At 53.2% G+C, this 25,971-nt stretch overlaps 2 protein-coding genes across 2 annotated transcripts in view; one reads left to right on the top strand and one right to left on the bottom strand.

Moving 5' to 3' along the window:
* Positions 1–22,739, bottom strand: part of LOC131205491 (ubiquitin-like-conjugating enzyme ATG3) — a 45,316-nt gene extending 22,577 nt beyond the window's left edge. Inside the window, exon 1 of the mRNA XM_058197604.1 lies at positions 22,726–22,739. The gene's annotated coding sequence lies outside the window, so the exon portion shown is untranslated. The remainder of the gene's footprint in view (positions 1–22,725) is intronic.
* LOC131205490 (protein commissureless 2 homolog) overlaps positions 1–25,971 on the top strand; it is a 41,196-nt gene that overhangs the window by 907 nt on the left and 14,318 nt on the right. The gene's annotated exons all lie outside the window — the stretch shown is intronic.

Here is a 25,971-nt window from a genome sequence, read left to right as displayed (position 1 = left end):
GAAAATAGACTCTACCAGACAACGGCAGACAGGGCAGCAGCCGCAGAGCCTGCGAGGAAAACTCGCGACTCACAGCACCAGCGGAATGGACCTCTGCCTTCCGGCAACCTTATGCCTGCCACGAAGCTAACTGGTGTCCCATTTGTGTGTTCGGCAACAACTTTTTTACGATAAAGAAGTACCCGAAACAATTCCGCCTCGCCGTGGAGCCTTCTGTCCTCCTTGGGCGGAAACCTTGAACCCGAAAGCACGTCGTGCTAGCTGAAAAACTTTTTTCACCTATGAGTGTACCGCAATGGGAGTATACCATATGATCTTGGGGGAGCTTAACAAATCTGACTCTTAGGCCAGAGAGAAAGACAGAGTGAAAGACACTGAACGAGCGGATTGTTTCTTCTGAAATCGGATAAAAAGTTCGTGGAACAATAAAACGAGAATCAACATTGGAGTTGAAGTTTGCGGAACCGAAATGGTTGAGGTTCCTCGCTGCAAAAAGGATACAGAAACAGAGAAAAGGGCAAAAAGAAGCACAACTTCACTGACTGATTGACATTAATTTAAGATAAACTTCAACCAATTTATGCTCGGTCGAACGGAAGCGCCAGCGGATGCGCGTTTCCGACTGAGTAACACCCGAAACCTGACCGTCAGAAGATTGGAGCCTCTCCGCTTTTTTCGGCCACGCTTTTCCGACTCTTGCTCCCGCTGTTCCGTTTGGCCCAGCGAAAGGCTTCGCTCCTTTTTGCGCCGCCCCGACCGGGTGGAACGGGGAAAATATTGACGCCACACGGAACGGACTCGAAGTCCGAGGCGCTCGAACCGCCCGAGTGGCCTGGGTTTTTGTTTTGTTGATTCCCCGCCCCATGCCCTCCGCGAGGCAGCTGGTGGCCAAATTTATATTCCGTTCGAAAAAGGATCAAAGTTACCACCTTCCCTGCCACGAGAGGCGTGGCGAACCCCGAGTGGCGAGGCAAGCACGCTCGGGGATCGCGGAAAAGACCCATAAATATTCTTTATATTTGTTTCCGCACTCTCATCCGGCCGCAAAATCCTGGCTGCAGGGCGGCTGCTGCCTGCTGCTCTTAAAGGTCGACAGGTTGCTCAATTATGCATTCCCATCACACACATGGCGTATCGTATCTTTCGCTCACGCCACTCACGCACGCACGCACGCCCGCTCCCGTGTGTCGCGAGCCGCACGAACCACGCAGAAACCGCGGTTCTGTGGTGGCCGAGGTCGAGGCCGAAACCAATCGGCCAATTCACCCGGAAACCGTTCAATCGGTCGGTGTCACATTTGGGGGTCTTTATGATGTCCCCTTGTGTGGCTGTATTGGTGTCAAGCCGGAATGGAGGGCACAATTTTATTGATGAAATTTATCCCCACTCTCCGCGGTTCCGATTCTTTCGGGAGCAATTCGCGACAGAAAGCATACTTGAACCGCGGCTGCCCGCTTTTTACCGCTTCATTTGTGGGCATATTGGTGACAGCCGGCCCCGGGGTGCTAAACCGGTCCCCACGTTCGCGGATGCGGATGTTCAGTGCTGTGCGGTTTCGACGAAACATCCTTCGACTACGCTGCCTAGCTGTGGCGTATTAAATCTAGCCGCAGGAGTGTGTTAACCTTGGCCCCGGCCGGGCCCGGCACTGACCGCCGCCGGTACGCATATTAAATACCGTTTAGCGTTCGTGAACTTCTCTCACACGATCACGGTGACCGTTCGTCATCGCGCCGGAGCCCGTTAATTGAACGCGGTCGGTAGCGCATCAAGTTTGCCTTGGATTTTTGGTTCGTGCGATCGTCGACCGATCGATTCGATCGTGCGATTGGTGTCAGTCGGCACGCGCGACACGAGTTTCACACGAGCGACTTATTTACTCACTGGCACGAAAGTTTGGATCGGCCACAGTACGTGCTCCTTCCATGCGGATGTGGTGTCACTTCCAGTCGGCGGCACACGGCGTGCGGTTGTTGCCAACGGGGCGAGTCGTGGACCGCGTTGAAGCGGAAGTCCATCAACGCCGTCATCTCAGCCACCGAGGCCTTATCGTCATCGTCGTCGTCGTCATGTGCGGTTCGCAAATGAAGATTGATGCAGGTCAGCGCAGTTTCGGATGTTGCTTAACGGTGACTTGATAGAATGCGCGATCCTCGGATGGTGCCTTCCTACAACACCGCACCGTCCCAGTTCCCAGGAGCAGATCGCAACCGATGACTCACCCTGCGGGGAAGACAGCAGACAGATTTCTGGTCTCCTTCGGGTTTTTTTTACCTCCAGTTTTTTCATTGCAAAGGACGTCGGAAAGCCATTTGCTGGCGGCGGCTTCCATCACTCATTATTAGCTTGAGGCACGAAGAAAATCCGATAATTCCCCGCGTACCGCCATTTTTGTACGCCCTCGGGGCACTCAAGACGCTGGCTGCCATCGGGCATCATCTTACCTAGACCTCTTTAATCCTTTTATCTTTCGAACCAGCCGAGACGATATCGCCGGTAGCCAGCCAGCCAGCCAGCGGGGCCCAGGTGAGCTCCCAGATGCGCTGGGTGTATCCCGACTAGTTTGCTTTGCTCGGCCCCGAGACATGATGATCCTTTCGGGATCACCATTTTTTCCATGCCCTTCCGAGGCCAGTAAAATGGTAATTGGAACTAATGGATTCCGTTCTGTTTGGATTAGTTTTTTTTTCTCTCGTTTCGTACCGTCTTTCTTGGACCTCTGCTTGGCCTGTTCGTTCCATTCTCCGACGCCGCTGCCTGCTGTCTTTATTTTCCTGATTCTAATGGATGGCAGTGATACCTTGGCCACCGTCAATAGGCTCTCGTTTGTTGTAACCCGACGGAAAGCTTACGAGCGTATGTGTGTATAAGGTAACAATAAATTTTTATGCGTGTCGAATGGATCCAAATTGATGTAAAACTACTGCGAGTAGCGTAGGAAACAAAACGGTCCGATCCCCGAAACGAATCGAAGATAATGGAGTTCGATTTGTTGCTGTTCGGAATGCTGTTGTCGGTTTATGGCGCACAGGATTCGCGGTCGGGGTTGCTTCACTTTGCCGCAGGTTCCGTCGGACAGTTACCAGCGCGATCGTACGACGATCGTTTCGGGTTATCGCAAATGGGCAATCAGAGCTACGGGAGAGGAGCCAGCCCCGTAGGGTAGTTAGGGTCAAATGCAGGACCTTCGATCGGAGGCGGATAGAGTGCGACTGAGGGGCCGGTTAGCGACCAACTGCTAGGGAGCATGTTACGCCATAGTTCCGTAGTAACACCGGCGCTATTAGAAACTCATTTGCCCAAATGTCAAAATAAACTTACGTCACAGTGCGGACGCAATCGGTGCCCGAGCCGGACGTAGGCGACGGCTGCATTTGCTGATTGGAAGGGAAGCCGGCCATTCCACCCGGCCTCGGCCGGCTGACCTTTTCCAAGTAATTCCTAATCGCCGGACATATGTTCGCAGTTGGCCCCTGTTGCCGGTGGTGACTTATATGCGTTACGAAAGACCCTCTCGCAGGACCTCGGCGTATCCAGCACCACACGGGTGGTGGCGTGGCGCAGCTTTTCTCGACTTTTTCCTTCTGACCAACCAACTCGACAATGACCGTGAACAATAACAATTACAAAACAATCGAAAGAGGGTATAAAACCGGAACAGCCGGCGGGTGGTACCCAGCGAACGAAAGAGAGAGAGAGAGACCACCACGGCGGGGAAGTTACGACCCTGAAGGTCGCTGCTGCTACGAACCGAGCGCCGAGGGTCATTAATCATGCTCTAACTTCGACACTAACCTACCCCAAAAGCCAACGCGCCCAGCGCGATCGGCGGATCGGAGTCCTCCCGGAACGGGCCGGAACTGGTTTGCCGAGTTTCGGAGTTGTTGTGCGCTTCCATCGGATTGCGGCGGTCCCTTGAATTCGCTACAAAGTAGTTTTTCCGTCTTGCTCCAGTTTCTGATGGACGGAAATTGGTTCAACGAAATCAAACTACACTTCAAACCAAAATGGCGCCCGGGGGAACCAGCGGGGGGCACAGCGCGCACACAAATCGACTAACAAAGTTTGGCTTTTCTGGTAAAACTTACCGATCATCTACCGGTTTGGTGGTGGTGCGGTGATAGGTTGCCCAAACTCCAGGAGAAACCATAAAACCAATTAACTAGTTTTTTTATAGCTAGCAAACCCGGGAAAAACCGGAGGAAATTGAAGAAAGCTGGGAATATTCGAGAAAAAAGCACAAAGTCAAAACTCATCAAGGGCTCGTCGTCCAAGTGGCGCCAGTTTATCAAAACGTCACGCACGGCCCAGGGGGCGCGCAGGAGGGAAGTCACTGAAGTGCGTCCGCCGGAGCGGATGCCACGGTCGCCATTCGTCACGATCCGTCGTTCCGTCGGGGCCGAATATTGCCATAAATTACTCATAATTTGTTTGTTATGACGAACGGGAATAGACTTTCGGGAACTTCCTGCGGGCCGGAAAGCGCCCTTCGCTCTCCCTGGAACCGGATCCCGCTGGGTACCGTGAGGACAATATTTTCCGAAGCCGGGGTTTTTTTTGTCTCACTCGTCGGCCCTCCATCACACTTCATTAGCGGCCTTTGCCGGTACTCGTTTGAAGGGCTGATTGTTCTTTTTCTGATTCGACCGGGTATTCGATTCGACGGGACGGGAATGTAATCGTTCTACAATTATAATGTCCAGGACTCACATACAATCAGAGAGGCCAGGTATGCCGTGATTTTGGTGACCCAGGGGGCATTAGTGGGCCGTGGCGACCAATTTTTCATCGTTTTTTTTTCTCTGTTGCCTTTTGGTCGTCGGTCGCCTCGGGCCGGGGATTAAAGGTAAATACAATTTGGAACTTCCTCCTCGGACGGACCGAGAATGAAAGAAAAAAAAAAAACAGGAAACGAAATCCTAAGAAATTGGTCCCGCCACCATTAGGACCATTCGGTAACAATTCCCTCGCTCCGTTTCCCAATTGCGGGGCCTCCTAATCGGATCGGTGGACCGGGAAATCGCGCGGCGAGAAAACGCGGTGATTCGAAAATCGGAAAATACTGTCCAAATAATTGAATTGCGTTTTCGTACCTCTGCTGGCCACCGGCTTCTGCAAGTCTGCGCGGGCGGCAGCCGTGGTCCTTGTCGAGGTGTTTTTCGCCCCAAAATAATGGCCTCCCCTTCCGAGGCATCGGCGGAGTTGCGGAATCAATCAAGGCTCCTGCGAGCGCGGCATTTGCCGTCGCCCCGATTCTGGAGAAAAACTTGAGGCCGACGACGACGAAAGTAATCATCTGGGCCAGCTGCTGGACACGTACGGCCGAAACGCTGAGCCGGTCCGGAATGGGACTCGAGGCTGTTGGGAAACGGTTCGGTTGCGAATTAGTGCGTCAAGCGCGCTTTGGAGTGATTCTTCAAGGGGATTACCCCTGGTCTCAACAAGTCACAGGGTGCACGGCGGCTTTTGGAACTTTAGAACACGGGTGGCGGACGGTCAAAAGGGCAAGGACACGGTCTTCGAGGTGTGTGCCAGATTGGAAAGTAAAGATTTCCAAATCGACCGATAACTTCGAGGGACCCCTCCTCGGGTTCGGTAGGCCGTTAGGCCGCTCATCAGACGGCACATTGTGTGCCGGCCGGGGACTGTGGGAATTGAGGTGACATCGTTTGGAATTTTGGGCGGCTGGGGGCCTTTTTAGACGGAATTCTGGCAAGAATTTCGTCGTTCGGTCACTCGTCCTAGGACCGTCCTTATGCAACATCGTGTAATCAGCCTGCTGCCAAGTGTGCCGGCACTGACCGTCCCCCACGGTTCATTATGCTCGACGCGCCGGTGCTCGGGAACGGTCAACATATTTTGGCTGCCGACCAGAAGCGCCGCAAGTGTGTGCGCGTCTCCGCTCCACACTGCGGCAATTGATTGCCACCGTCGCCACCCTTCTCCGAATAGACCGAAAGAGAGAGAGAGAGAGAGAGCGAGAGAGGTCTTACGTTTTGGCTGCGTTTTCCCGGGTTGGTATGCGCCAAACTTAAGTAATGACTATCGACCAAAAACCGGGGAGTCCTTGTCGTCGTTGTCGACGTTACACAGGGTCATTAAATGGTGTGGTCCGCCGCAACCTGTCACGGAGCGGGCGCAGGCGACCGTCTGCTTCCCGGCCTTCGTTGCCGCCAATTTTCTCCATCCACGCCTCGTCGTGGCCCGGCGTCCGGGCCGAATGTGCGGTACCCCAATTTCCCCAGGATGGCAATTTAAAATTTTTGTCGCAAAGCCCAAAAAAGGACCAAAAATTGATTGGCCACTGCGCGTTCTGCCGCCGTCGCTGACTTCTGGCACGGCTGACGCCCCTTGACTGCTGCCAAGGAGCCATTTTTTATGTCTAAATTTCCTCCGTCCCTATTGAGGAAGTCCGTCGGCGGCGTGTCCTTGCCAACGAAGTGAAGTTGTCGGCTCGGCTAACCCTGCATATTTTTGCTAACAAACTTTCTGCCTTTCTTCGCCCGGAGAAGTTCCGGAAAAGAGTGATGGAAGTTTCGCTTTTATGCTACCGGGTTTTTTTTTTCTCCCGAAGCTACGGCATTCTTTCTTCTCCGTGTTGTGGCCTGGACAGGAAGCAACGACAGGCGTTGATGGCGGACCATACGTAGGCTCATGCGAACGCTTCTACCGGCTGGCATGAACATACGAACAAGATGAACAGAAATTTAACAGACCCGGCAAAGAAAAAAATACCAAGAAACGGCGTGATAGATCCTTTGGCATCTTTGGTGCCGGCTTCCGCGTGGAGTCACTTTTTCTGGACCCCGGGGCCGGTTCTTCGATGTCGGGTTCACATTTTTCCCGGATCGTGATTGACGAACTGACGAATCCCGTGTCGGCTTTCTTCGCGGAACTCGGCGACGCAGGATGGATGGAACTGGCAATCCTAATTAGTGGTCCTATACAGGGTGCGCAAAATCCTGAAGTGTCTGATACGGTTTTCCTGTGCCTGGATGCCTGGTCTTAAGATTTCGTTTCGTGATGTTACGTTTCCAGCCCACGATAGTGTACCGGGAAACGAAACGAGCTCTGTAACTTTCCCGTTCAATTTTCATTCCTCGGGCGGTACTCTTTTCCGTGCCGGCTCACCATCTACTATCCAGCCATAAAAGCAGCCAAATTTCACGGATACTTGACCGTACCGCGCGGGCGACCGAACGGTCGGTGTGTCCTTTACGAAGGTGGCGCACCGTGGATATTGTCCCCTGCGAAAAATGAGCCGAGTTTTTGAGGCGAACATTCCACCGGAACATTCCGTCCGGGAACATCTCGCCACGGGATAGTGTCTCTGTGTCGGCAAAACGGCGAACCGGTAGAATGTTAACGGGCGAGCCTTGGTTTGGTTGGATTATTACAAAATGAATTCCCATTAGTCCACGCGCGGCGCGCGGCGAATTGAGCTTGATCCAAGGTAGGTTCCTGGGCCGCCTGGCGATGTCTTTGTCAGGTGACGAAGAAAGGGCCGGTTTTGGAATTCGCTTGGGCATGCCGATGCATTCCTTGGTGTCGCGCTGGAAGGAGCCCTTAACCTATTACCGGCGACGGCGGCGCAAGGTATGACAGGACACCGATCTTCATCTCGCTGTCTGGGCACGTTTTGAAAAATGGCCGATGCAAACGTTGCCGGCCAGAAGATAATGATGAGCAGGTCCGGCCGCAGGGGCTCGTCCGGTGGCTTTGCTTCATCCCGACTACCATTTGCTTGATTGCATCTCTCGCCTGGGCTGTCCGATCCTCTTATTACGGTGTGACTGATTACACCTTGCATTGTTGGGGATGTTGTTGTGGATTACGAAATCCTCCGGCAGCGGTCTGCGATGGACATCCGGAGCGGCCGGCCATGATTTGAAAGAATCTGCTGCAAAGGCTGCCGGCCGTGAGCTTCCGGGGGCGGCTTCCGTAAGAATTCCTCCAGGCAAAACGTGATTTCGCAAACCGGGACCGACTTACCCCGTCAGGGATTCATCGTAATGATCGGGGACTGATCGGTGCGAAAAGGATGCGGCAGGCGCGGGTGGCCCTGCGGGAATCCTGCATGGAAATCCATTAAATCCCATCCATCGATGGGGAATCTCGACCGCCCCCCGCCGCCCACCAGCCCCCGGTGCCAACACCGTTAACCCACTAATGGTCTGTCGGGCGCGCAGATAGGTGCTGGGAATTGGAACCGTATATTTGCATTAATTATTTCGAATTCCCCGGCCTCCCCCCCCGATGCCCGTGTCTGGCCTGTGTTTAACCGAGCGAGTAATAAAGAGATGGCGAGTAAGCAGACGACGAAACGCCATTCCATTTCCGAGGCATGCCTCCGGTCGTCCGTACGGTACGGTTTGCTCGGTGGCCGATGAAAGTTTGGTGCTCCGGAAGACGGACGAAGAAACCACACACCGGAACCACACTGACGCCGGCAACGGCGGTCCCTTCCGCCGGGCAGACTACTACCGCCGATAGAGAGGGAGTTACAGCGAGAGCGAAGCAGGACCTTTGCTTCGACAACCATTTTTGCTGTGGATTCGCTTCGCTCTGGCGCTTTTCGTTTCGCTGCTGGTTAGCTGGCGGCAAATAAACCGCAAAACCCGAGTCTCCCAAGTTACTCTCCTGGAGGTGGGAGTTGCCAAGTTGTGCGGAATCGCCCAGACGGAATCGGGCTGTGAGCGATCGGGTACGCTAACCGAAAACCCTTCTTCCGTTGAGGTTACGAGGCTCGACGGACCGGGCAGGAGGGAAGCCGTGGGTTTGAAATTGTGGCTGAAATTTCAATCCCGGACGGATTGGTTGGAATGCTGTTCGAAACACGGGGTGGCCGATGCTTCGATTACGAATGCCAATCCGCCGCAGACGGACGGGTCGGACGGGTCGAAGAGTGAGGGTGTTGATGGTGATAATGATGATGGAGATGATGGAACACGTCGTTCAAGTGCTGCTTATACCTTCGTGTTTGTTAGGTGGGCGGTTTTGTTTGAATTTAAGATTTCATTGGTACTCTTGTCTGGTATGATATTAATTGAACGTGTCCTTCATTTTGTCGTGGGCCATATCTCTTCGCGTAACAGGCTTACCAACCTTTTTTGCGAAGAGTGGTTGATCGATAGTTTGGGAACTTACACGAGTGGCGAACTTTCAGCACCATTTGTGTTAATATTGATCGGATAGTTTTGTTGTTGTCGTCCACAAACTCGTAGCGTAGGTCCTTCCGACGAGGAACTTTGATTAGTTTTCTTCCCCCGGGGAAGTGGGCCGGTTGGGTTTTTGGCTAAGGACCAGAGCAGCAGAGTGGTCACCGATTACGAGAGCTGTTGAGCTCATAATACATTCGAAGGGCCAACAAGCACGATACAAATGGGCTCGGTGTCTCATTTCGATGTCTGATTGGACAAAGTACGGAAACAGACCGAAAGATGATTTGTTTTTCTCCTTCCCGTGTATTGTCGGTCGGCGCACGCCACCTTTCAAGACTGATCTGCTGCTCCCGATTTTCGGACCCCGAGTACGGCGAAGGGTGAAGGATTAAGTTTCCGCTCGCCCCACACAGACCTTGCACGGCCTGTCGTCGAAAGCGATCTTCGGCTTCGATAAGCTTCGAGGTGTTCTCCTTCTGGGACGGTGGAATCGGAATCGGATTCTTTGTTTTCTTGGTGTAGGTCCCGATCCACCGATTGGAAGAACATTTTTCAGACCGTATGTTTCGTGGCGTTCGCCGATGGAATGCATTTTTCATGTTTTCTTCTGCATTGCACCCTGCGTCGTTCTGGCATCGGCGGTCCTGCTAACCTGCCCGGCGGTCATCGAGGTACCAGATTGGGAGTTTTGGACGAGGAAAAAAGGACGAGAAAATCCTCGACTATCGCCTCGGTCCGATCTCGGTTCCCGAACGAGTGGACCTTTGAACAGGATTTGGTGGCGGAAAACTGTGAACAGCTGACACTCGGTTCCGATCTCAGTTCCAGCAAAAGACAGAGCAACATAGCAGCCAGCGGCTCTCGTACCGCGCTGTTGGTCACTTTCAGGACCTCCGGCGTGAAGACTGTTGCGGCGGGGCTACGGTCTTCCCGTTCCGGCCGATGGAACCGGCGAAGATTGAGTGTATTGAATTACGTTCTTTCGAGCCGTGGTGGGATTTGGATTTCATTCTGTGAATCTAAAAACAATCCGGCGATGCTCGTAGCCACTCTCAGGTTGCAATTGAAATCCCCGAGCTGAGTGCGTTTCGCTGTACCCGATCAGCTCGTCAGCCGCTGTAAACGATTGATCGAGTTTCTTCCTTTTTTACCGTTGAGAAAAGTAAAACAAAATTTTCACTTTAAATATTTCGTTTATTTCGTCTCGCTTGAGGTTGAGGTGTTTTTTTCGTTGCCCAATTTTACTTTAAAAAGTTTACGAATCAATTCTTCTGTCCTGGAAGGATCCAAAACGTGGCCACTGCAACAAAGTCCTCGTACCGGAACCACGGGCCGGACGTGTACCGGGAATCAAAAAGCTGCTCAAATGTGGTAGCTCCTTTCCGTGACATGCAGCGTCGACAAGCAATAAACACCTCGTGAAGCCCTTCTCGCGAAGCCAGCGAAACGAAAAACGGCCAACAAACGTTGGACATTTTGGAACATTTAATTCATCATCTTGTTCACCGAAATGGTGCCATCCGTTTCGAGCATTTACGAACGCGAACGCGCGCGCCCGACATGAATTTCAAATTCATATTATTCGCGCCGCGCGGAGCAGAGCGGACTCGGTCGCGTTGGCACGTGGTCTCTTGAGTGTGTCGCAAAAATGTGTAACGTTCGTCTGGTGGCTTCCGAATACTTGGCGGAGCGCAAAACTAGTTGAAATTCCAAATCGGTAGCCAGCCAGCCGACCACAGTGCGAAAGGGATACCAATGTGGTCCTTGGCCCCCACCGTGGCTCCTGAAGTGGGTTTACTTTTTACGGACAGGATCCGTGCACACGGTGTCCTGCAGAGGGCGGGAGAGAGAGCGAGAGAAGGCTACGACAATGGTGTGGGCCGCTGGCCGGTTGATGTGCTCGCTAAATCAAACACTCGACAAAAAGCAGACCCACAGGCGGGTTGTGTGCAGCGCAGCAGCACCGTTGGAGGTGATGATGAGCCCTGCCACCGGGCCCTGATCAGCCGGCGAGCCGGAATGGCAAGAAATTTATGCTTTATGAATTTTAATCAACATTGTTTTTGGGACGCTCTCGTGTCGCTGCTTCACCTGCCTGAGCCGGAGCTAGTTGGTGCTCGGTCGTTCGGTGTTTGGTAAATTTCAGCGACTCCATATGCTACGTGCTTAATATGTGAAAATTGGGGCCGCATTTGTCGATACAGCCGGCGACGACACCGCAGCGTCCGGCCCGTCTCACGTCTGGCCAACCCCCCAGGGCCAGAAGAGTGTTGTATTCGGGGACCATCTTGAAAAGTACCACAATTTGGACGAGTTTTTATGCCACTGCGCACTGCCTAAAGCTACCTTGACGCCAACCGGGCCGCGCAGGATGTTCCACAAAAACCGCACACGGCCAATGTTGTACGGAAAAGGAAAAACATGCCACGGAAGCTAATATAAAATCGGCTGCGATATGGCAAAAAAGGTTATTCCGTGGAGGACAAAGACGGAAACCGGAGCAAAAATGAGTGGCAAGAGCGCCGCGGACCCCGCGGTTGATAGTGACCGAATATGCAGAAAGATAGAGAGAGCACGCAGCGAAAAGGTGAAAGAAATGGCCAGAGATGATAATAATTTGATTTATAATAAGAAGCTTGTCGAGGCGCGAGGCCAGGCGATCCCGCGATCCCGCAGCACTTTGAAGGCATCGCTGGCCGGCCGGATTCAGACATCAACGGGACGAGGGGAGGACGGAGCGGGATCGGCGGGAAATGCCGAATCCTCCCCGAGCAGACGCGGGAACCGAGTGCGGGCGTTTCAATTTCTTGCCCACCGTCTGTCGCGTCTCGCTCCTCCGAGGCTTGACCGGCCTGCCAAGCTTCGGCCGGTGCGGAAAGTTGAGCTTTTCATTTCTTCCATTTTATTTCTCACTCACTTTATTATTATCCGGTCCGGTGGCCATTGGTCCTGCGAGCTGCCAGCTTGCTGCTTGCTTGGGCCGGAGCACCATCCTGTTGGTTGCGCTGGAGAAGTAAAACATTTTCATCGTTATTATTACTTCCATTCGGAACCTATCTTTTATCAGACCCCTCGTGGACCGAACCGGTCGTGTCCGTGGCCGGGGAGTGTGGGACGTCGGGGCGTTGAAACGGTAAAGCCTACAATCTTGCCCGTCACGATCTACGACCCTGGGTGGTGTCCTGTAAACAAACGATAACCTAAAATTAATTTCAGTTCTCTCTTGCAAGGACCCTTCGCATGTGGCGCGGCGCGCCCTCGATCTCGGTGAGAGATTGTAAAAATTAATTTGTAGTCCTCGCTGCCGGCACACACAAGAAGTGGGCCTTCCAGGCCTTCCGCCGCTGGGTCCTCGGCTGACCGGCCGGCGCCTTCCCTTGGGCAATCATTCTCCGGCGTACTTTTAGCTCATCAACATCCGTCAGGTGTTTTCATGTGCACCGTCCCTCTTCGTCTTTCTCCCGGATGCTCCGAGGACGACACTGGGACGCCAGGGTTTTATCAGCCCCGCGGATCGTAAAGCAAGGAACGAGGCCACGAGGTAATATTTTACGGTCCTAATAAAACGCATCTTCGGAGTGCGGGGTGTCAATGACGCCCGACGGGGCCTGATGGTGACATGTGACACCCACCGGCGCGTAAGATGTGCTCTCGCTAATGGCGAATCTCGCGTCGTCTCGCTGTTTATTTGTGGCATTCGCGACCCAATTATTGACCAGCACCAATCTGCGCCGCGAACAATTAAATAATCGCACTTTACAACCATCATCACCGTCATCATCGTCTTCTCCGAGCGTGCAAACACTGCGCACGGCACTCCGGCGCCCTGTTTACTCTCGCGGCGGCGGCCGATCGATCTCTGGCCGTGTCATGCGATGCCATTTACTCTTTCCATTAGTTGGTTGGTTACGTCTCTAGAAAGACGCCACGGAAAAACCGATCTTGCCGCCCCGACCGATCTTATTGCGCAACGGGGGGCAACCTCCATCGCAAACGTCCTGTGCCCGAGAAGAAAACAGGAAACAATGTCAGGAAGTAGCCGGGCGGCCATAACACAACAACAAACTGCCGCAAAAGAGGTTCCCCTCGATCTCGGCCGATCCTCGGCGCGGGTTCAAATGGCAAATGAGTCGGGGCGCATCGAAGCGCGATAAGAACGCCGCGCCGCGTAACATAATCATTGCGCCAAGATGGCGTGGTCGTATTTTTCCACCCGGTTCCATTTCGTTCTCCGCGTAAAATGAGGCGAGTTGCGTCAATGGTGACCGCTAAACATACTTTTCTGCTTAAGGCCCGGGGTGGGGGCCCGTTCTAGAAGTGTCCCTTTCTGGGAGCTGTACGGCCCTGCGCATTGACGCACTCGATTTGTGGATTTTTCCATCCCACCAAGGTCCTAGCCGGTGTTTCGGTCGGACTGAAGCAAATCGTGTAAACGCGTAATGTCCACCGGTAAACCGTTAACCGGTTCCGTGGGTCTCTCGCGTTTGTCACGAAGGTTGACGTTCTCACTTCACCTTTTGTGGTGCACCGATCGGGGCTTGGAATGGGGGGCGCGGAAATTATTTTAACGATCGTCGTGCTCCGCTCCGTAACTCGATTTATATAGATATTCATAAATAATGCATAAACTTTTATTGACGCACAAGGCGGCGGAGGGCCGGACCCGGGCGAATAAACACGTCATATGTTACACCGGTCGGTCATTTGCCGGGACGTTTGCCATTGCTCGGATGGTGTGAACAACCGCGCCGACCCGCCGTCCCGGTTTACGAGGTCCGTTTTATGGGCTTTATGACCACTGGACCGGCTTCTTGTTTGCCGATTGACCATTCCGGAGTGAGATTGTGCGCGCTCTTTTGCAGTTGCATCTCCGCTCCGGGCAGAATCGGTGGCAGAAAGTAATCATAAACTGATTAACGGACCGAACGGAGGAAGCCGGTGGCCGGTGAGGGTCCAGTTTACATAACGCGATCCTTGCCGCCGGCAACACAACCTGCGCCTCGCTGATCCGGATGATCCCCGGGATGGTGGATCTGAATGAGACGCGGATATGGTGCAGAAAAATCTCGCCAAGCTCTGGCGCCACTACGGCCCTCTCTGGGCCGAACCGTGAATGAACCGTGGAAAATCCGGGCCCCAGATGGTGCCCCCAGATATGCACCTTTTTTTTTCGTGCACGCGTTTGCAGCAGAACTTCAGCGGGCCTTTTCTATTCTTCTTCCGGTGCGAAGATGATTTCCTGGGTCGCTCTTTCGCTCTCATTAAGGTCAGCGAGGCTGTCGGCGGTGCATAGCCGCATGTGTGGGGATGTGTGTTTTGCATGATCCTTTTTTTCTTGCCACGGTTCTGGAAAGGGAAAGGCAAACACACAACGGTTCCCGGCTGCAATCTTTGCTGGTCCGCGCCGCCGGGTGACATCGAGGTCGGCATCACCGTCGTCGTCGTGGAAAGGGAACAGAGAATGGTGAGCATTCATCCAGAATGTTGTAAAACCCCCTCGCGGCCCAGCCCGCACCCACCCTCATCGACCCTCACGGAAGCTAACGAAACGGAAAAATGAGTAAAACAAAAGCCAACTGCAGCCGCAACGCGACGCGGTTTCCGCGGGTTCCGCGGCCGCGGATTGTGGTGGATAAGTGTAGCAAATGACATGGCCGTCCTGCGCCCGTAGTGTCAGTTTATGAAGAGCCCCGCGCACACGCAACACAAGGGACCAGCCAGCCAGCGGTTATGTTTCGAATGGAGATGTGTGTGCTCCGCAGATGAGTATCATCATCGGACGCCAAAGATGCGGCGTGGCGTTGAGGAGCAAAAAAAAAGGAGAAGAATCAGGAGTGTGATTGCAAAAACCCACCGCTCCGAATGAAGGAAGCCATAAATCATTCAACCTTTTCTCCGCGGCTGTGCTTGGCGGAAGCGCCGGAAGCCGCCGAGTCGCTTTCGCGTGGCGTATGTTCAAAGTCACAAATCGTTAGTGTAATGGGTCCCGCTCGGATTGCTGGTGGGAAGCAAAAAGTGGGCCCGGTCCGGAGTGATCCATTTCCGGAGCCGGGAGCCTAGCAGGCCGGAGCCTTCTAGTGCCGCTGAAGTGAGGTTGATGGCTTTATGAGCTTTGCGCGACACTCACCCGGGGGGATAGTGTGCGGGTGGATTGGGACAGAGTGCGGCAAGCATGTTCCGTGATAGAGGCTAGGACCTACAAGATCCTAGTGGGCAGATCCTCCAACAGTGCTGGTTTCTGTTTCGGGACATTTAAACTGGGCATTACTTTAAAAAATCTGAATTCGGTTGAAAACCGAGATGAAAAATATTGCGAAATTTTAATCTCACGAATGTGAGAAATAAAAGACATGTTTTCCAAATTTGCAACATTAAAACTTTTTAGTTATCGGCGCAGATCTTGACGATGTTTATAATACGTTTAGGTTCAGAAGACCGTCACAACTCCAAGTGGTTGACGCTCCGGTTTCGGAACTACAGAACGCACCGTACAGGACGAATGAATCGCACAGAAACTTTACCATTGCCGCCACGGTCCTCTACACGTGGACGCCCGGTGCCGAGCCGGGTAGCCTCGGATGATTATGTTGTCGGCCAAAGTTTTGTGCTTCTTTTATCGCCGGCCCTGACGGGTCGGTCGGTGGTGCAATGATTGCGAATGCAAATCCGCCCGGCAAACATTAGTGACATTATTTGTCTAAATTTGTTGTGCGATGGCCATTTTTGCCCTCCGATGGTGATGATACGCTGTGTGTGTCCCTTCGGAGGTGTGTCCCTGTTTGAAGAGCCTCGAGGGGGCGAGGGCTGAGCGAGTGAAAAGGTCAACTGTTTGCACAAAATCAGAGGAAATGTTTTTCCAACTTGCATTTCTTTTATCCCGTGTACCGAGTTTCGGCTTAATGATGGGCGACGTGCCCGGGCCGGCCATTTGGCCGGCTGGCGCATCGAAATAACAGCCCGGTGATTAGGATTGAAAGAGCAACTTCATTGCTACGGCAGGAGGGACACACCGGGACAGTGCCGGTGTTCGCCATTTGTTGCTAAATAATCCCACAAAATGGAAACATGTGTTACAATATTAGTGTTTGCTACGCTTACTTCACGCTCTCTCTATCTCTCTCTCTCTCTCTCTGTGTTTCCCTCACCGATCAAAGTGCAACATTTAGCCGCCCGTGATCCTGGAATGATTTGTATTCCATCCTGGCGCCTGGCGTTCCATCGAAAGTGGATGAGTTTTGCCATTTTTTCGCTACACCAGCCGCCGGGGAGGGCCGTGCGCTTTTATCGGCGTATTGGATTTTAATAATGAAATTAAAATAAAACCTTCTGCCACGACGCGCGTGTGATGGTGTGGTGGTTTCCTGTATTGACCGCCGGTCCGGAGCGATATTCATTTGAGTGTGGCCGCCCTACAACACGCCCTAATGGTGGTTTTCGGCTAGGTACGGCTAGATCCGATAAATGTACCAAAATCGGTCAACAACAGCGGTCGGATCACGGGTCCGGCACGGTGGTTCGGTTTGATTAAATCGGCCCACCAATGGCTCGCTCTGAATGCTTCGCAAACACAGGGACGATGTGACTCGATGAGCCAGCAAAAATATTATCCTTTTCGGGACGGCCAGTCGAAGGACCAGGTGCCCAGGTGTGTGAAGTTTCCCGGGAGGAACACACAGAACCCGGGCGGTGAATGGTTGTCAACAGCGCAGCGCGGTCCAAGGGCTACCCCGGGTCCTCGGCTCGTGGAAGGGCCCCGGGTAGGTGACTGACAGTAAGTGTTATGATAAGTGAGATTAACTGTTTCGGTTCGCCCGATGGCCGCCGCGCGTGAACCATTCGCGAAAGGTCCCTGGGCCCCATGGGCCGTTAATTCGTTTATGACCTCTACCGTACCTCTCTATCTGACCATCGGATGAGCACCGAATGGGTGACGATGGACACGCTTGTACGTGGCAAGGGTTGCCGCGCCTGTTTATTGTGTTGAAAGGATTGTTTTATCCATTCGATGTCGTCCGTACCCGGTTGGGACATTTATTGAGCCCAGGCTGTGTCAACCCCCGGCTCTGTCACGGGGTCAAGCCGGGGTTCCTACTTAAAGCGAGCATGTTGCCATGATTGGATGGAAAATCAACTTTCGGCGCTTGCCGCGGCTGTAATTCTTCACAGCTCATGAAGCCCAACTAGTGTCACAGCGGGGTGACAGATGACGCGCGAATCCTTCACAGCCGTGTACGTTTGCATGACAGTTATGCGACAGCTTTTCACTGCTTCGCCACGTTTTTTTTATGGCGCGCACAAATTATGAACTGAGAGCTTCAACTGACACAGACGACCAGACACTCGTGACGTGACATCCGCATTGTCTAAGCATCATTCAGGACCCGTTATTTTTTTTTCGCACCATTAATTCGCAATGTCGCAAAGGACATTAATTCCTCGGCTTCAATCGGATGCGTTTGTGATGGTCCGGGCGATGGTCCGTTTGCTGCCGCTGGTGTTTGATTCAACCAAAGGCTCTGAGGGGCAACTTTTTGTCTGATCCGCAGCGCATCCTCTCACCGATCGATCAACCCCGACGGGACCGAAATAATGACATTTTTGCATACATTGATTCGCTTGTATGCCTCTCGTTAATCTCGCTCTCCCGGGGGCGCATCGGGGCCGGTTAGCGACACGTGTCAAATCGATGTTTGACGAGGCGTAATCGAATTACCCGCGGCCTCCGCCGGTGGACTTTTATCGCCCAGCATCGGTGCTTCATCGGCGGCGATCCGCCCCAAATTAGTCCTCGCACGCACGCACTCATGTAGGGATCCATCATCGTCATCACCGTCACCATGGTCGCGCAGTCCGTAATGATAGTCCGCTGGCCGTCCTGTGAAAAGAATGACACCGCTGCCGGGTACACAGGGATCACAGGGAGAGTGCACCAATTAATTGTCCCCAAAGCGATGCGCAACAGGACCGACCGGCCCATCCGTGGCCGTGGAACGAAACTGGAGGCCCATCGGCGGTAACCGAAATATTCAAATTAATTTTCCGACTGAGCTCGGCCGGGCCGGGTGCGACAAAGCAAAACCACAATCCATCAGTGGCGGTCCATCCGTGGATTGGCCGTCCCACCGGCAGGGGGTGTGGGCGCGCACCCGAATGGAAATCGCTTTCCTCGAACGCCCGAAAAATGGAGGTTCTCTGGAGTTGAGGTGGGGCCTCTTCGAAAGCCGCTGCCAGCCACTCGCTCGTTTGCCACGCGCTTTAATTTAGTCTCCACGCTTTCATCATGCTCAATTTACCGATTTATGTCGGTGTAATGCTCCCTGGCCGCCGCCCGGACCGGGTGGGTGGAAAACCCTTTTCCACTCTACGCTACGCTCGAAGAGCCAAATTCCACAGTTGGATGAGAATCCGTTGTATCTGCTCGGTCTGCGCCGTCGTTGGTCGTAAATCCTTCTCGCCGCACACGGAGAGGAAAATAGATCGGGAAAACGCACACACGCGGGCTGCCTTGTGTCGAGAATTGCGGTTAAGAACACGGGGGCCCCCCCTTATGGGGTACTTTGCCCAAAACGACGTGCCGGGCGAAGCCAACCCGAATTCTGATGGCTGGGCTGGGGACTCGCATTTTTGGTCGCGTGTTGAGGTGTTTTCCTTTTTTTCCTCTTCTTCGGTCCCGGTGGAAAACCACCCTCCGGAAAATACCGAAACATCTAATCCGCGGCGTACATTTCCCAACCTCACTGGCACGTGGACGATTAAAACCCGCCAGAGAGCCGGATTGTGCTGGGTGGGTGGTGGCGGCGGCGGCAGTGACCACAATTTAAAGTGTCGTGAGGCAGCGATTTAAAGTGCTGGGGCTGGGATTCCCTCGGACCCCCGTCGGACCGCTGGCTGCTACTATTTGCTTGATAATAGTCTCCCGACAGTAGTGGGGAAGGCACTGAGTAAAGGGGCTCCCAGGGAGTCATCCTTTTTATCTCTTCCTCCGAGGCGACCGAGAAGACACGTGTTGGTCCCGGGTCTGGTTTGCTGTAAGCAGTGGGTTTACTTTTTGCCTTCCGACATGCATACGACGGCGCAGTTCTGTTTGAAGTGCCGCCAAGAGACCCGACCCGTTCACCGCAAGACGTTCCGTTCCGCGGGTTTCGGGTTGTTCGGGGCATGCACCACTACCGTATTCCTAGTGTCGGTGCGCTACGGTATCGGGTGATGGCTAGGAACCCCTTAATTCGATTATCCTAACCCCGCAGGATGGCGGCACACTTGGTGGTGACGGTGCCAGTGATCTCAAAAAAAAAAAAAAGAAACCAAGATTATATGCCATCCGATCCGGTAGTAAACTCGGAACCGAAACAGGCACTGGTGGCACTCTATCATATTTCGCCCCCAAGACTGCGGAGCATAAACACGCCGGGACCGCCGCGTAGCGAAAACAGTGGAGAGGAAATTGGATTACGCGCCAAGAGGAGGCAGTGCTCGCCATCGTCTCTGGGGCTTGAAAAAGGACTCCCGCCGATCTTGGTGGCGGCGACGGCCAAGTTTCTCGATTTTCTTTTCCCGAACCCGAAGGACGGCTTCGCCCTCCGTTTGGCTAACTCCTTTCGGCGGGGGGACCAGCAAAACCGTTTACGTGTTTTCCCGAGGATGATCCAACTTCGGGGCGTTATCTGGGGCTATGCTGGGCGTTTGGTGTTATCCTGCAGCGCTAAAGTGGCTACCGATGAGGGCGCGCGATGGTTCGCGAAGCGAAATTAGAAAATGAGATTACCGAAAACGGAACGCCCAGTGCAGGAGCTCCGCGATGGCGCGGAAGTTAAATGATTAGATGATTAGAGTGGCCGGGGAGGAGAGTCCTTGAACTTGGGAGGCAACAGTTTGGAAGGCCACGGAAACGGCCCCCAGATTAGCCGCCCGAGGCCTTCACGTGTGATAATGCCTGTCTCTGTTGGTATTCGTGGAATATTGCTGTCTGGTTCTGGTTAGTTCGGGTGTCGTTTTCGGGTCCGGGGCGATGTTTCTTCACGCGCGCACTGAGCCAGCGATAACGCTAATAATCCTTATCGGCACCAGTTCGGTTTGGAATTTTTGGATGTTTTTTTTCCCCCGGGACGGCGTAAATACCAACCTCTCGACCTCGTATTATCGTCCAGAAATAGCTGTAATTGAGTCGTAGATTTTTAGGTTCCCGCAATGTGGTCGACCTTCAAGTAGCAGGACTTGTAGCGCAGCGCATTATCGTACCATTTTTTACGATGCTTTCTTTAAAATTGTTTACAAAGAGTGAGATGATGCCACACACCGCACATCTGCTTAGTGTTGTCGTCGTCGGTCCTGCCCGCATCTCTAGCCCGAAATAAGGGGACATTTGCATGCGACCGTGTCTTCATCTCGTAGTGCCGGCCTTCCGGCTAAGCCTCTTACCCGCTCTCGGCCCGAGGAAACAGAGATGATTTTAACAAAATTAAAAAATTCCCCTTCCGGCCTCACGATAAAATCATAACTCCACGGCGGAAGGAAACACTCTCCACTCGAGAGACAGCAACCCCCCGAACGGTAGGGTCCGGCCACTCAGCTTAGTTGGTTTTAACGCACGTCGATAAAAGTAATAAGTCTGACAACATCTCTCTGGCTCGCTCTCTCTCGCGAGAAGCGAAGAAAACCACGAAAGCAATTTGTAGTCAAGTAATTTACCGTCCCAATTTTTGCTACCTTCGGATACCGTCTGCCAGTAACCGAGCGGGATAAATATTTAGATAAAAAAGTGGTAGCTCCTTTAGTGCGCGCATCACAAGTGCTTCGGTTTGTACTTCTGGCAGTTCCTCGGGTTCGTTAGAACTTCTATCGAGAATCGGTCCCCCGGAGTCACTCACCGAGAAAGTGGAAGGTTTAATTGTAAACAAAGCTGGTGGCCTGTGTCATGTGGCCTTCTCGATGCTTGAGTCCTGTAGCCCTACCATCTGCCCGATAGATGGCCTCCTATCTGACGGGCATCTGGCTGGGCGTACAGACTCGGCAGACGTGCTCTTGCATAATCATCACCAACTGAGAGCTTATCACCTGAGTCGTGTCACACCCTCGGCAAACAAACGCGCGGCATCCGTCTGGGCCGTGTCTGGCTCGTTCTCTATGCTCCGTGGCCGGCCCGATTTGAAATGGTTTCAGTTTATCACAACCGTACACAGGGCCGTGCGTTGGTGGGGTTCCCTTTCCGTCGAAAAGCCAAGCACAAATGCAACAAAATCTGGCCCTTCAGATGTTGACTTATCTCTCTCGCCGTTGGCCCCGCAACGGAATAAGCCCGAATGTCATAATGTGCTGAGTGTTGAGAGTGGACCAGAAAGCAGACGTGTTAAAGTCACTCGCTTTAGACTCGCGGTTGGTTTGCGTCATTTAAAAGTTGGAAGCGCTCGCCACTCGGAACTGTCGAACAGGAAGCCCGGTTGGGCCCGTAATCGATAAGTATGCTAATAAGGAAACGTTCTCGCCCGGTCCGAGGGCACGGCGCTGATAGCGCCTCGAGATGATGATCTTGATTTCCTTTCCTGTTTCGGTCGGCTGTGTACCGGTTGTGTGCAGTGGCACCAACAACCAACCCTGACAGTGGTCGTGGTCGCAGCGTAGTGTTTTGTGCATTTAATTGCACACTACCGAGTGACGCTAATGTCCGAACCGGGCGACCTTCGGCTTCTCGTGGACGACCCCTAGGGAGAAGACTAGGGGGTGTTGTTATCGATTGCCGGATGGTAAAGAATTTGTTGTGCAAGTCGAGGTGAGTTCCCTTGGCGGATTTGTGGGAAGGAAAAACATGCAGCCAAACCATATGGTGCAGCCCTTCGACGAGCGTTAATAATAATCGCAATCGATTATGATTTATCGACGAGGTGTGTAACTCTCCATTTCTAAATTGTTGTACCGTGAGTCCGGCCCGAGTCGTTCGCCGTTGTTGCCGCTTTATCGATCATAATTTATCACCCACCGGAGCCGTGCGCCAACCCACCGGGGTCAACCACAAAGTCCTGTCTCTGTATTTCCATTTCGAAATTGTGAAGAGCGTATTGCGGTAATGGAACCGTGTTTCGTTTGTCTGACACTGCGAAAAGGATATTCGAATACTTGGTTGGCCCGGTTTGCCGTTGGAGGAGCTGCCGATTCATTACGATACGGATCGTTGACTGTGCGCCGGTGCCGGCTGTTGCGTCTCGTTGCGCTTCCTTGTAAGTCCCGACTCCCTGTTCGAGACCTATTTCGGGATCTTTCCGGCGTTCCCAGCGTTTGCTACCGTCACGGGCCATTTGCTCGATTGGAAAATGATGTTCCGAAGCCTCTCACCAACTTTCGCGAGGCTTTTCACTCTTTTATATGCAGCGGTAAGGTGAAATGATTCATTCGCTGTTCGGTTCGGTGCCCATAACTTGTTGCTTTCAATCGCAACGCTCCCGGGTGCTCCATTCTTGCGACGGTTGCGATGAATAAGTAATAGCGTCCCGGGATCATCTTGGCCCTCCATTGATGCCACTTTCTTCGGCATCAAGATGTAAAGTGTTCCAATATTAATATTAATGCCCTCGGTGTTCCGATGATGTTGGTGTGTGTTCCGATGCCGATTGTGTCGCCCCATGGTTCGTGGATTCGCGACCGGGCTCGTAGTTGTAATTAAAAATGGTTGTGCTGCGCCACAAGCGCCACATAATGAACACGGTGGCGAACATTATTCCTTCTGCGAAGGATGCTTGCCTCTTGATGGCGGTCGGCTCTGTCCGGACGGGACATATACCACAGGACACCATCTGGCGCGCGGAATCTTGCGGGCTTATCTCCGAGACGGCCCGCCGACAAGATTTGCGGCGGTCCATCTGTGCCGAGCTGGAGAAGCCGAGGAACCGGAGGGTCGTTAAGAAATCGGTCGGTCGTCGGTCGGTTTGCGCGCGGAATCTTTTTGCGGTAAACGAACTGCTGCTCCTCGGGCTCTTCCCTGTAAGCCGCGTCAGCGTGTAATGTGAATCATGCAACATCCTGTCTGCCTGCCTGCCTGCCAGCGATGGGCAATGATTTTTCATTCCTTCATCCTCGCGCCGAGTAATGTTTCGCTTATTTGTTTTGGGCTTCGGCGAGCAGAACGGGAAGGGACCACGGAGCGGGCGCCCGATTCCCATGGTTCACTTGAAGAAATGTAATAAAAATAAAATTATGACTCTCCGGAAGCCCGAGTGGCTGCTGGCCCCTTACGCGTGTGACGAGACTTCAAAGTCCCTCTTTTCCGAGGGGACCCAGCCTTCGAGAGGGCCACTCTTCTCCTGGGTCTGGGGCACACCCAAGGATGCGAGGGCCCTTCGTTTCCCGCTTTGTTTCTGGTTCTGGGGAAGTAATCATGGGAAGGAGTCACCCTTCAAGAACGCTTCGCTCGGCAAGAAGCCAGCAGCAACAGCCGTTCGATCGAAGTCCGGGAGTCAGAAATCGGTTCTCTCGAGGATGAGTTGTCACCGCGCCCAAGAAGTTGTGTGCCGATGACCCATGAAATGGCAAATGTTTTCTCCCCTCGGGCGGAGGATTAGGATTTGCTGTGAAGGCTTTTCCGATTATTTTCCCGGATTTTCCGACACCCACTCTGTGGGGTACTGAAGCCATTTCGGACACGTCTTCCGGGGCTTCTGAAGGGGGCGCTCATTCTAATTATGACCATGCTTTACAACACCACCACCATGGCGTGTGAGAGGGTCACCGTGTGGTCGATGATGGAGTGTGGTGTGATGTGTTGGGAGCGACACACGGCTGGCCCATCCTTTTCGGTGATCCGTTATCGATGAGGCGTTGCCTGATGAGGCGCATGGGCATGGAGTGATTTCTTGGCCTTTCCGAATTTTCACCAACGACGGGCGATGCGCTGTGGCCAGCATCCATCAGCAAACGCAACCGAGTCTCAACGGTCCGCTGGTAATGCAATTAAAATTTCCAAGGAAGCTAATTAATCTTTCTTTTCCAATCAACTCGAATCCATAGCAGCGTCCAGGACTCACGTATGGGTGGTCAGTATCGTGCCCCATCGGGGCCGGGCCGGGAAGATCGGAAATTTTAACGAATTTAATTCCCCTTGCCGCACTGCACTGTATCTGAGCGGCACGGTGGTATGCGCATCGTCGTGCTCTGGACCCTAGGGATGAGGGATTCCAGTGATGTGAGCGGGCGGCAGGGAGATAGCAATTTTAAAACTATAAAGCTCTCGGAGGTCTCGCGGGAAATTCGATCCACTACCAGCATCTCGGGAAAAAGCGCGCGCGAGAGAGAGAGACGGGGGCCCAGGAAGAGGCGCATCGGTGGTGTATCATATTTTAATTCGTCCCAACTGGGCGATCTTCCAACTAGTCCGTTCCCTTTTTGTTTCGTTTGCTGCTCCGAGCCCTCGTCATTTGACCTACCACTAAATGCTCGCGGCGGGCAGCGATGCACCCGTCGTAACCCGATCGAAACGATATTTGTAACCAATGGGGCAGGCGAGCAACAAAAAAAAACGGGATCACACAGTGGATGCGATATGGGGCACAACGAATGGGTGGAAGCAGAAACAAGAACTCCCGGAAGCTCGGAAGGTCGCTCCGGCCGGCCGGACCCTGAAACTGAAACGTTATCGACCACGTGTGGTGGCCTCGTTCGGTGCCCGGGAAGCCTTTTCCAACTAATTTACGACCAACAGAAGCGCACGCCGGTCCGGTTTGACTTCCGCTTCGGTCGCTTTTATTGATTCGCTTGTTGTTGCGCAGGCCAACACCAACCGGACCGGAGAGGGCCACGGACTTGACTCGTGCCGTTGGTGGTGGTTGGTTGGTCTACACAGATACAGTCCGGGGGGATGTCAAATAAATTTCGTGCTCCATCAAAGATTTGATCAGCCGAATTCCTTGGAACCGTGTGTTCCGGACGGAACGACCCCACGGGTTGGAAGATGACGATCGAGTGTGCCGCCGTGAGCGCCCTGCGAACATTCTGGGGACATCTGAGCCGTAGATCGCCCGCAGCCGATAGGACACTGGGCAATGATTTATAATTAGAAATATGTCAACACAATCAAATTATGTAGATTCGGGTTTTATGGGAGTTTGATTGCTATCGCAGGCCGTCTCCGTCGCTCTGTGACTGTTTCGCGTCCAAACGGTAGTTTGGTCTGGGTCTAGGTTGCTCCATCTCCTGCTCACGTCCGTCGGTGAGTTCTCCGTCGACCGTGATCGTTATCGTTGCCTCGGGCTACTCCCTGACTCCAAGCTGCTGGTTGGGTTGAGTTGAGTTTTGCATGTAAAATTTACTGCTTCCCTGCTCTGCCAGTCCTTATCTCCACCGCCAGTAGCCCTCTGTGGCGTACGATTTCGCAGCTCAAAAACGACGCTGAATGCTGCAGCTATGTGTGGGGACGATGTTACACCGATGCCTGCTGCGGCCACTCTTGTTCGGTGCATTTCGATGTTTTTGATGTTTGATTTATCGACGGATCGAGCCCGAAACCAAACCACCACGTACGTTTTTGGTCACGCACGCACGCACGGAAAGCGCAACCAGCCGGTGGGGCGCGAGTTTGTAGAAGTCGAGATAATGACGACTCTAAATTATTACTGACAGCAGTGTGCACACCGAATCTGTGGGTCCGGTGACCAACCGCAGTTCGCGCGCTCCGTGAACCTCACATTAGCCGCGCACCGCTTGGATGTAATTAACTTGAACAGAAGTTGCACCCAGACGGGAGAGACACAATTATGAGCCGGCACCGCGTGAATTATGGTTCGAACTACAATGGACGAGGAAGTATTTATTGGCAAGATTAGACCGC

The sequence above is a fragment of the Anopheles bellator genome, chromosome 1 (assembly GCF_943735745.2).
Source record: "Anopheles bellator chromosome 1, idAnoBellAS_SP24_06.2, whole genome shotgun sequence".
Lineage (NCBI taxonomy): Eukaryota > Metazoa > Arthropoda > Insecta > Diptera > Culicidae > Anopheles > Anopheles bellator.
The sequence above is the reverse complement of the archived record's forward strand: the minus strand, read 5'-3'. Positions and strand labels throughout refer to the sequence as shown.